Source organism: Podarcis erhardii (assembly GCF_964252035.2).
Source record: "Podarcis erhardii genome assembly, chromosome: 4".
NCBI lineage: Eukaryota > Metazoa > Chordata > Lepidosauria > Squamata > Lacertidae > Podarcis > Podarcis erhardii.
In genome coordinates, this window is record NC_138508.1 from 67,865,876 (window position 1) to 67,878,598 (window position 12,723).

The 12,723-nt window shown below is 38.4% G+C and overlaps 1 protein-coding gene and 1 long non-coding RNA gene across 7 annotated transcripts in view; one reads left to right on the forward strand and one right to left on the reverse strand.

Annotated features, from left to right (window-relative positions):
• Nucleotides 1-12,723, forward strand: part of CTPS2 (CTP synthase 2) — a 78,861-nt gene that overhangs the window by 38,490 nt on the left and 27,648 nt on the right. The gene's annotated exons all lie outside the window — the stretch shown is intronic.
• LOC309340390 lies at nucleotides 6,626-11,239 on the reverse strand. Its single transcript, XR_014155956.1, has 3 exons — nucleotides 11,097-11,239; nucleotides 10,560-10,707; nucleotides 6,626-6,940 (listed from the first exon to the last, which is right to left on the reverse strand). It is a non-coding gene; the product is annotated as an uncharacterized lncRNA (long non-coding RNA).

Consider the following 12,723-nt stretch of genomic DNA (forward strand, 5'->3'; position numbering starts at 1 on the left):
AAGTTATACTCTAATAGCATATTATATGTTTTAGAAAGGATTTTATAATCATTGTTTATTATTTCAGTCTGGAATTTAGATTCTTTATCCGCGTATCCTCTCTCTTTAACATCTTGTCTGAACATTTCGTTTATTTGGAAATAGTGTAACCAATCATAAACTTTTTCTTTAACCTGGTCATATGGTTTCAGTTTCCATGTCCCCCCTACTTTTGTTAACAGTTGTTCATAAGTTATCCAATCGCCTCTCATATTTACTTTTTTCACGCTCATAACTTCCAATGGGGATAGCCAGTGTGGTACTTTAGGTTCTAGTAGAAATCTATTCCTCTCCCAAACTTCCATTAGAGGGCCTTTAAAGATATGTGTTGCGAAACCCTTGTGTTTCCTCTTCCCCTGCCATAAGTACGCATGCCATCCTGCTCTGTTGTCGAACCCCTCCAGATCTAATAGTTCCTTATTTTCCAATTTTATCCACGTTTTCACCCAGCAGAGGCACGATGCCTCGTAATATAATTTCAGATCTGGCAGAGCAAATCCCCCTCTTTCTTTAGCTTCTGTTAACAATTTAAACTTAATCCTTGTTTTTTTGCCCTGCCAGACATATTTCGAGATTCCTCTTTGCCACTCTTTAAATATCTTAGTACCCTTGATTATCGGTAAGTTCTGGAACAGAAATAACATTCTCGGGAGAACGTTCATCTTAATTAAAGCTATCCTACCCCAGAATGACAATCTCAGCTTCCCCCACCTCTCCAAGTCCTTTTTTACCTCTTTCCATACCTGCTCATAATTATTCTTAAATAGGTCTATATTTTTCGGGGTTATCCATATTCCTAGATATTTCACCTTTTTGGCCACTTCTGTTTCAGTTTGTTGTTGTAATTCCTCGATTGCCTTCGAATCTAAATTCTTCACCATTATTTTAGTCTTTCTTTTATTTAACTTGAAGCCAGCCACATTACCAAATTGTTCCAGTTCTTCCAGTATCTCTTTTATTGAGTTCAGCGGATCTTCTGTTGTTATTACTAAATCGTCTGCGAACGCCTTGACTTTATATTCATTTTGACCAATTCTAATCCCTTTTATTTTCTTATTTTGTCTTATTGAATTCAGAAGTACTTCCAGTACTATTATAAATAGCAACGGGGAGAGTGGGCAACCCTGTCTTGTACCCTTCGATACCGTTATTTCTTCTGACACCACGTTGTTTATAATCAATTTAGCCTTTTGCTCCGTATAGATTGCCTTTATTCCGTTGAAGAAGTTCATACCGACCTCCATATATTCTAACTGTTTTAGTAGAAAGTCCCAAACTATATTATCGAATGCTTTCTCTGCATCCACGAACATCATTATGGCTTGCTTATCATACCTGGCAGACAAGTATTCTATGGAATTTATTATACTTCTAATATTATCTTTCATTTGCCTGCCTGGCAGAAAGCCCGCCTGATCACCATGGATATATTCTGACCATATGTTTTTAACTCTACTTGCCAGTATTCCTGCGAAGATTTTATAATCAACATTTAACAGCGAGATCGGTCTGTAGTTCTTAACTTGTGACAGATCTGAATCTTGTTTTGGGATTAAAGTAATGAAAGCATCCTTCCATGTATCTGGTATTTCTTTTTCTTTCAAAATATTATTCATTACTTCTCTCAGTGGTGCCAATACAATATTTTCCATTTCTTTATAGTAGCTTGCCGTGAAACCATCTGGGCCCGGGGCTTTCCCTCTTTTTAGTTCTTTAATTGCTGATTTTATTTCTTCTGTCTCTATTGGGGTATTTAATTGCTCTTTTTTCTCTATTGGAATCTTCTGAACCTGCTTGTCTTTCAAAAATCTTTCTATTTTTCTCTGGTTGTATCTCTCTCTATTTTTATATAATCCTCTATAATAATCCAGAAAAACTTTCCTTATTTCCTTGGGGTTAGTTATTTCTTCTCCGTTCGCAACAATTTTATTTATTGTGCTTTGTTCCTTTCTTTTCTTGGTTTGCCATGCCAGAAGCTTCCCTGACTTGTTCGCAAACTCGAACGTTCTTTGTCTTAGTTTTTTTATGTTCCATTCTACTTCCCTATTTATTATTGTTGCATACTGGGCTTGCAATATTTTAATATTTTCTTTTATTCTCTTATTATTAGGTTTTTTAACTAATTTCCCCTCCAAGTCCGTTATCTGTTTCAGAATGTCCTTTTTCCCTTTATCTCTTCCTTTATTTTTAATGGCATTCTGCTGAATAAAAAAGCCCCGCATCACTGCCTTGCCCGCATCCCATACCACCTTAGTTTTAGTGCCTTTATTCATATTATCCTTAAAGAATTCTTTCATCCTTTTCTGTGCTTTTTCAACTATATCTTGGTCATCTAAGAGATAATCCTTCAGTCTCCATCTAAACGTACCTTCTTCCAAACCTTTCAGTTCCATCTTTATTGGGTTGTGGTCCGATATTATTTTGGCCTGAATCTCTACCCGTATAATTCTTGGTGTTAGTTCATTCGAGACCCAGATCTGATCTATTCGGGACAATGATTGGTTAGGCTCAGAGTGGTACGTAAATTGCTTTTCCAGCGGATGTCTAAGTCTCCAGGCATCTATTAGGTTACAGTTTTTAACCAATGAGAAAAAAGTTCTGGGCAGCTTCCCTTCCTTACCCCCCCCCCATCTCTGAGTCTGTCCATTTCTAGTGAGACCACCCCATTCATATCCCCGAGTAAAATCATTTTTTTGATCTGCGTACTCAACTAGTTTTTCTTCCAAGGTTTTATAAAACTCGGATTTATTATCGTTTGGAGCGTATAGTCCTACTATAATTAAGTTTTGTCCGTGCCATTTAATTTGTACCATCATTATCCTTCCGTTTTCATCTTTAAAGATTTGCTGGGCCTCAATTTGTTTTTTAACATAAATAACCACACCTCTTTTTTTGACTTTATCAGATGATATGAACTCATTTCCCAGTCTTTTATTTATCAAAATTCTTTTATGTCTTCTTGCTATATGGGTCTCCTGTAAGCAAATAATGTCTAGACTTTCTTTTTTCAAGATTTGTTCAATTTTACTCCTTTTTTTCCTCTCGTTTATCCCATTAATGTTCCAGCTCCAAATCTTTAACGCCATGGTGATTAAACCTACCTAAGTTACTTCTTTTCTTATGTTTCAGCTAATTCTTCTTCCTCCTGTTCTTCTTCTTCTCCTCTTGACCCTTCTGCTACCTCCTCTATCTCTTCCTCAGCCCCCCCTACTGCCGCTCCTATTTTGTCTTCCTCCTTTTCTAGTCTCAGTTCTTTATATTTTCTTAAGAATTTGCTAGTTTCTTCTGGATTAACCAATCTATGCCTCTTACTCCTGTACATGAATGAGATGCCCTCCGGGTACTCCCATTTAAACTCTATATTATTTTTCTTCAACGTCTGTACCAATGCTTTATACGGCTCTCTACGTTTCAGAATTCTAATTGGTATGTCTTTGAAAATTATTATATAGTTCCCACTGATGCACAGTCTTTTTTCTCTATTTCTTTGCAAAATCATATTTCTCATTTCCTTTTCTTTAAATATGATCAGGCAATCTCCTACAAATTTTTTAGCTCTGGTTGTCTTTGTTTTTAATCTGAATGCCGTTTGTACTGATTTTGCCATCTCTTCTATTGGTATTTCCATCCATTGGGCTAATTCTACAATCAGATTCTCTTTAATATTTTCTCCTTGTCTTTCTGGTACTGCTCTAAATCTTAAATTAGCCTCCCTTTGTCTTAGTTCATTCAAAGCAATTATGTCTTTCAAGTCTTCTTGCGCTTTGCTTAGTTCTAATAGCTCTACTTTGATCCTCTCTTCCTCACGTCTTACCTCCTTCAATTCTATTCTTGTCTTTTTCAATCCCTCTTCTGTTGCCTGAGTTCTCCTAAATACTTCCTTTATTTGACCTTTTAATTCATTAACTGTTTCATCCATCTTTTTATCCATTTTCCCTATCTTATTATCTACTTGTTCTAGTTTTACTTCTACATTTTTTTCACTTTGTTTGATTTCCGCAAACATTCTTAGTATGTCTGCCTTGAAGTCTTGTTCTTGCTTCGATCCCTTTCTTTCAAAAGGTGTCCCCCCTCCCCCTTCTTTGCTGTGTTCGACATTCTCACCAGATTACAATTACAAAATCCACACACTTCACACTAACAAATATCCTAACAGGAAACACCCCCCCTAAATTTACACCGACCCCAAATAATACCACTATGACCAATATAGTCCAATGATATTTTCGGTAGGTCAGCAGCCTTCTTGCACCTCTTCTTGCCTCTATTCAGGCTATTCCAGGTATTAGCTCAGTCTTCTTCCTCCTCCCAATCCAGAAAGAAGAAAAAGAAACTTATAGTAATCATAAAAAACGCTGGTGTCAAAGTAAAGTCTGTCTGTTAAATATTAGGTGTGATCCTGTTAGTTGAACGTCATATGAGGGTGCAGGGGGATCACCATAGTCTCAGAAGTCACAAAAATAAATAAGGTCTATGAAGGGGAAGGAAAGAAGAACCAAAAGTATAACCAGTTGCAGTGTTATATTCACTCCACTAGATGTCGTCTGTTCTATTAGCAGATTTTGCAGGGTTTGTTAAGGAGAGGAGGGGTTTCCGACGGGAGTATCTAAATTTCCACACTGTCTCCGTCAAATATCACTGAGACCCCATTTCAGATAAATCCCTCATATGCTGGTGAGTAGGAATAATTTACTTTAGTACAGGCTATCAGAGTACATTAATTGTTGGGAGCTGCTGGTCGCCGCGCTTCAGTTTCTATAATGGCGTCGGAGCCTTCTCTTCCGCTTTCCTTGGCTTTGTTCTTTGCTCTTTGCTCATTAATTGCCTAGAGAGGGGGTTTCCTTTCTTTACCCCCCTCAGTTCATTGAGTATTTCCCGCTTACAAATTGTACTTTCTGTCCCCTGTTTAAGTCAAACAGTCTCTTAATACTGATATTGATACTGAGTGTCCTTCCCTTTGGTTACTTTGTAAATTATCAGTTAAAGTCCTTCAGGGAAACAAAGAAACATCGCTAGGGCATTTTCACTCCTTTTACTCCGCTCCGTGAATTACCTTGCGTCCGTGCTGATTCCAGGCAAAGACTGAACTCCTCAGTTCTCTTGTTTCTCCCCCCGGATTTCTCTTATTCTCAAGTTATTCATAGTCTGAATTTACTCCGAAGTTTCTTTTGTTGGAGAGCGGTGCGCTTCTCTCGGCAGGGTCGGGGCTTCGCTACTTGGGGGGTAGGAAATGGCTTCCCATGACCTGCTGTTCAGCTCCGCCGTACTCTTCGCTTCTTTTTGAAGTTACCTGACGGCGGGGCGAACCGCTGTTGGTCTTGCTGGGATCCTCGCCTTCTGGACACCCTCCAGAGGTAGTTTGGGGAGCCTCTGTGCCCTTAGGCACCCCTTCTCTCCCCGAAATAGCTCGGGATTTTTCCTCACGGCAAATCCCCTCCTGCTACGAGCTCGCGTTCCGCCGGAAGTCTATTACTAGACTTCCATCTCTTCCAACCAGCACCAACCTGCCCAAATGTTGAGGGATTTTGGAAGTTGTAGTTCAGAGGGACACATGTTCCCCATATCTTCTTCATATCCAAAGAAATAATTGCACATTTGTTAATATACCATTTTGTATGTTCTGGTGCTCAGCTCCAACAGAGAAAACATTTTTTGCACTTTGCCCTGATGATCTCTGGTCTCAGTTAATGAGACTTTCCATTAGACAAATTTAATGGGATATCACCATTGCAATTGATCAAACTGTAAAGAGGTTGCATAACAGAGGTCATAGAGCAAATAAGTGAATCATTTGCAAATTGCTGATTGGTTTTGGATAAATCTGTTTAAAAAGATCATTATCTTGAGGATTAGTAAATGAAGAAGTAATAACAGTACTAATTTTAGCAGTTGCACGTGGTCAGAATAATTACGGAATTACTTTAATGTCAAAAACACCCTAACCATTATCATGCATTGATCAAGAGCTGACTAGTGTTCTGTATAGGATAATAGAGCCCATATTAAAGAACATGTCTCTGGTTGGACTTTTTAGATAGCTTTTGCCAAGCTCCCAGACTCTAAAAAGCCTTTGCATTAGGAGATGTACTCCTATTTTTAGGGTTCAAAAGCCAGCTAAAAAACAAGAACCAGAAGTTATGAATAACAGAGAATTTTACAGTGGAGAGTTGTAAACAGCCGGCTAGTAAAATCAGGATTATTTGGTGGTGGTTGGTGCCCATTGGTGCATTCCATAGGATGGAAGGCAGAGGGACCAACAGCTGGTGGAGCCAGAACCAGCGACCGACAGACCCAGTCCTAGACTGGTTGTAAGCAAAATGACAGATGGGTGGCTGAGGGCAGACTGAGCTGGTGGGGCAGTGCTCCTTAGAGCCATAGCAGAGAAAGCTCATATAAAATGTCAACTCAGTGTAATGCAACAATGAAAAGGGCAAAGTTTTTAGGAAAGGGACTAGATATATGTTAAAAGAAGTATTAACCATAGACTTCGTCCAGTTGCATATGCTTTGTGTAAACCCTTTAAATCTACTGGTCAAGATTGTGCATGGTTTTACCAGTCATCATACATGCATGGTTTGAAAGCAAATAAAGTAAATAAAGTAGATTTTTATTCAATGACATCCATCGTTCCACAATGATTAGATTTAGTTTTAGAGAGATTCTTTGTACAAATATAATTGTAAATGTCCATAATAGGTTGGTTTGGGGATCTTGGAAGTACTTTCTGTCTGTCGTCTCTTCATTGGATGCCTTAGGAGAGCAAACCGGTTATTCCAGCCAAATTAGACAATCCTGCCAAACTGCCTAACTTGCTCATCAGTGCCTTGAAGTCATTAAAGTTGATTTTTCCATCTTTATCCAAGTCCGCGTATTTGGATATATCGTTGAGAGACATTGAACCCTGTAAGTTTTATTTGGGTGGTGGTAAGGGAGTGGAAAAGAAAGCAAAATAGTTTTATATACGATAACTTTCAGAATAGTGAGTTACAGAACATATTTAAGCTAAATTCTTTCCTTGAAACATGGTTATCTATACACAATAATTTTGAGCAAGCCTTTTCATTTCCTTATAGGTGGTGTACAATTTTATCAGGGTATATGTTGGGTACACCTATGAACAATTCTGGAACATTCAGCCCTGTTCTGTGTTCCTCTTCCAAGTTAGAAATGGAGACAATATTCCTTGCCTTTCTCTCAGGAGTTAGAGGCTACATTTGGTTTGGGAAAACAGGATGTGGGACCAGGTGTAAAAAAGTAGATCTGCCCTGTCCCTTACTTGGCCTGAGTGAATGGTCTCATTGATGGGTGTTGGAGAACTGGGAGAGTGGGGTTAGAAAAGAACTGTAATTCCCCTTCACATCCAATGTAACAGGCTTTTATTGGTTTCAAACACTGCCTTTCAAAATAAAAATATATAAATACATTTTTTTATATTTATAAATATTTATAAATATTTTCCCAAAGCATAATAGAAATATAAAATGAAAATATATCAAAACAGATACCTAAATCATAATTTAAATACTGAAACAGAAGTTTACAAAACAAACATTGAAATACTCCGCTAACCAATATATGCAAAAGCCATTAATTATAATTGTAAGTTTTTTAACTGTTTTCAAAGTTGTTTTTCAAATAGTTGTGACTCGCCCTGTGACCTTAGCGTTGAAGGGTGGGTAACAACTTAAAATACCAATGAAAACAATAATAATTGACTCTAGCATCACACCAAGATATGTAGCTTGAGTAAAGGGACGTTAAGTGGGGCAGATAGGACCTGGCTTAGTTCACAAGGGCTCTCAGTGAATTAACTGAGTACCATTCACATCTGTGGAAAAAAGACAAAGCACTGTACTTGGAGCAGTTAAGCTAGAAAGCTAAACCACTGAACTTTTGTTACGGTGCAAAATCTGCTCTGCTCTTGACACTTAGTGGCTCAGCCTCCGTGGTCATTGCATACTCTCCCTCTAGCAGTCCTCTTGTACTGAACAGACAGTCTACAGAAAGGTATAATAGGCCAGGAAGGCAAACCTAACTCGCTGTGCCTTTAACATCACAGCCAAAGTATGCTTTGGTCCTGCCCAAACCTGCCTTTAATTTAGGGAAACGGCAAGGCAAATGTTAAAATCTGATGACATAAGATTGACATGAGACCCATATTAGTAGGCCTCCATTAGCCTGTGGCTGGGATTTTGTTATTGTTATAGAAACCAGACATGGCGTCTCTGTGCCCAGCCGCTTTTGTTCCAGGCCACAACCAGGATCACAGCACTGCCATTCACTGAACAAGTGCTTCCCAAGAACATTCAGCAACTATTTTTAATCCCAGGCTCCTGCCACGTAGGCTGTTTGTGGGAGAAGCAAGAGTAGATCTGTGGACAAAGAACAATCTCTTGGCTGTTGCTGGGAGGTGTGAAGGAACTTTGCATTCAAGTGAATGGCATGACCATGCTGCTGTGCGCCTTGGGACTTCTGCTCACATGGGGCACAAAGATTGCACTACTCTCAGTAGCTGTACCAGGCACGCTAACAAAAATAAGATACATTTGGAGATAGCTCAGTCTACTTTTGCAGAGCATATTAGCATTTTAAGCATTTACTTTTGCACTGCTTTTTAAAAAGTGCAGCTGCACCCTTTTTCTCATACTTTGTTTTATTAGCACGCTATGTGGTTGTTTGAGAGAGTGCATTTATCTCTTAGTATTTTAGCTTTTGTGCTAGCAAATGCTGTTTGTGAATGTGACCTGTGGTGCACATTCTTTTTGTGGCATTATTACTGGGTATTATTATTTCTTTTAATATTTCTATCACTCACATTAAGCTGAAAGACAGTGATTTCCCACCTAAGTGGGTATCTGAACATGTATTTCTTCATTGTACAAAACAAGCATTCTAGCCACTAGATTGTACTGATCCTAACAGCTCTGGTGAGTTACATTTTTTAGCTGCAATTTCCCCTTAATGTATATTCCCACTGTCCTTGCTGAACTCATCTTTTGTTCCAAACCTATTATAAAAATTACTTTTATGTACAATTTATCCCAAATATTAGCTTTCACTAAATACCTAAATGAAACACTTACATTTTAGCAAGGAGCATATATTTTTTAAAGTACCTATTAATTGTGCATAGTTTTCTCTAGATTTCATTTTGCACAGAAATGGATAGGCTAGACCAGGCTTCCTCAAACGCGGCCCTCCAGATGTTTTTGAGACTACAGTTCCCATCAGCCCTGACCACTGGTCCTGCTAGCTAGGGATCATGGGACTTGTAGGCCAGAAACATCTGGAGGGCCGAGCTTGAGGAAGCCTGGACTGGACTCTTTGTTTCAGAAGGCACTGGAATGCTTATTATGATCTTAAACAGAACTTAAGCAAATTTGCTAACATTTACTCTATACACACGTATTAACCCATTCTTGTTTGGGCCTGTTCTGACAGAGTCTTGTTTATATCCATTGAACACTTTGGGGGTCTGGTTTTTTTGAAAAAAATATTCCTGCTGGAGGCTACCATATTAAAAACTGGATGCTACCATATTAAAAGAAAGAAAATTGTGAGGGCTTTATATTGTTGGCATATTCAGTAAGTTCACTAGGTAATTCTTAGAGCACCCTTCTGTTGTTCTAAGTCCTGACTTTGACATCTTTCCATTGTGGTTCTCAATTTATAATTTCCCCACCTATTCTGTAATCCAGTGACGCTCTTTATGTAAGTAACTTAGAGAGGACTCTCGCCTCAAAAACCAACAACTAACTTCAGCTAAAATAATAATAATTTTGTTTTCAAAATTTGATATTATAATCAACTTCCTTTTCTCTAGCTACTTAAGGTTCTAGCAGTAACTAAAATTTCACCATAACACGTTCATAGATTGCCCAGTGCTTTGTATAATCAAACCCATATATTTGTCTGAAGATACCTTTAAAATGTTAATTAAAATGTTTGAAAAACATTTTGATGGAGAGATTTCAATGTTTGAAAACATGATTTCATCTAAATTAAAACTTTTCAGGTGCGATCAACAAAAACAATCTAAATATGGCAAATGTTTTCCTGAACAATATTTTCAGCATGTAAAGTAAAGACAAACATTCAAGCATCAGTGTACTAGATTTCTTTTTGCCTTGTTACCTTTTGTAAAACATGCTTTTCTTAGGATCAGATTATCCTACTTTTCTCAGGTTGCCTAACAGCTACAAATAATCATTATAGAAGCAGTTCACCAAAGTAAAGTCTCTACTAATTTCATTTAGAATTGGATAGGAAGCTACACAAATTATTACAGTGAATGGAAGCTGTTGTCTATCTTACTGAATCATTCCCACATTGCTGTCCCTCCCCATCCCTCCCTTGTTGTCCAGTCATGTTTTAAACTCTTCAGAGCTTCGTTGGACTATGTCCCTTGTTTGTCCTTTAGTGAATTGGATTTGTTTGGAAAATACCACAAATTAGATGCAGGCTTCGGTAAAAATTAATGTTATCTAGTTTAATTGGCAGTGCAGTTTGGAAAGACTTACTAAAACATTAGAGAAGTGGCTCTGAATCAAACTTTTAAGTCCGTCCATGGAAAGCAGATGCTTGCTACCTTCTTTCATAGCATACTGAGTGAAGAGACTTAAGAGTTGGTCGCTATTAAATTCTGCCATATTTTTGTATATTCGAAAGCTGTAAAAGAGCAAACAAAGTTAACATATTTTGAAGTTTGTAGAGGGGAAATACATTGATTTAATACGACAGCTACATAGGTATGTGGAAAATGTAGTTTTATATAGCAATTACAATGAAGCCATTTTCTCTTAAATTGCTAATTCTGCTCATACAACATTAATTGCAAGCTAACTGACATCATATGTGAAACTTCTGACATGTAAGAAGCTGCGGTATTTTCTCCTGTGGAAAAACTTTATCATGTTTTCCTGTAATATATTTTTCTTGGAAAGATAAAAACACATTTTTCTTTATACACTGTGGTGCAATGCATTCTGAAAGTAGTAGAATTGAGGACATTCATAGAAGACATCCAAAAAGACATAGAATAAATAAATCATATTTACCTAATACTCCAAAAGCAGAGGCTCTGCAAATGCAATGTGAGAAGCTCAGGGCTGAGGCATCCTTTTATGTCTCTCCCGCTCCACCCTGTTATGCCTCTCACTCCGCCCTGATTATGAAATTTGTCTTTGCTGACAGATGTTGGATGTGTTACATACTTTTAACATTCAAGTTTATTTTTTTAAAGAAGAAAATATGGTAATTGGATTCACCCTGCCGGTGTATTATAGAAGCTTTGTTTTTTCCCCTTTACAGAGGTGTTTTGGGGATAAGGAAATAGCTGGATATTGCTAGAACTTTGTTATATTTTTAACAGCAGCCCACGCTTTTGTCAGATCTATATAGAATCTTTGTAACCAGGCACATTGCAGTATTACAAGTTTTTCCTGATTCCCCTCATTCATACTTGTAATTCATCTGTGGTGTAAGAAGGAAATGCCACAGCATGCCCTGGCCCATGCCAGCTTTGGAAGGCCCATGTCTGATAGTTAAGTTTATATCGATAAAAGAAGCACTTACAGCAACTTACACAGCGCATATGCACAAACATGCCTCTAGCCACCAAGCAACTGTCCCCTCACAGATAGGCTCCCTTCAGCGCAGTTGCAGCAACAGTGAGACCCCGCCCCTCTGCTTATATTCCCTCACCTGGTGGGTTGCACACCAGCAACCTGAGACTTCTTCTGCATGGAACTTGTTGCTGCTCTTCTTGCTTCAAGCCCCTCCTGGTTCTTAGACACAGTGGGGCAAGGGAAGGTGGGGAGTCTCTTGACCCATCTGTCGCTTGAACAGCCTCTTCTTCTGCCACATCCTGCACACCTTCACCTCTGAGTCTCCCTCCTCCCCATGCCCTGGCTCCTACTTGCGGGTGGCATCAACCCCCATGTCATTGGTCCCCTCTCCGGGGTCACTCCCTCGGTCCCCTGCCTCCGCCACACACGCTTCAGAGCCCTGCCAGTCCCTGACATAGCAATGCACTTAGCATAGCTTAATACTAGATAGCACACCTGTAGCCCTTGAAAACATCTATCCTTTCAAAGGAATTAAGTAACCTAGAAGAAGGGTTTTTTTCTTCCGCTGCTCTGCCTATATTTAGTTTTCAAACAGATTTACTGAGGGAACAAGAGTTTCAAGCAGAGAGAGAGAGAGAGAGAGAGAGAAAGAAAGAAAGAAAGAAAGAAAGAAAGAAAGAAAGAAAGAAAGAAAATGAGTTATAAAATGACTATTAAGTCATCCTGATTTTACCACAATTAGTTTTGGCATTTTAGCAGGATGTTAGAAACTAATAAGATACTTAGACAAATGGTTTTCAGAAGAGGTAGGTAATACAGGTAGGTGGCAGCTACCTGTAGTTTGTAAAATAATATTTTAAGCAAAGTATACTGACTTCATTGGCCGGTAGTAGTATATCAAATTTCAAATCTGAATTCAGGACAAACTAAGCTGATACTTTTAATGAATTCTCTATATCACTGGTTCCCAATTAGCTATTTACTGAGGACCCCCTATATTTCAAAGGCCAAGCCACATACCCCCTACTTTTGAAAAAAGTTATAGCTCCATGGTAGTTACCTCTGCAGAGCAATTTTTTGAACAAAATATGGGGTAGCCCCTAATAAGCAAAGGATT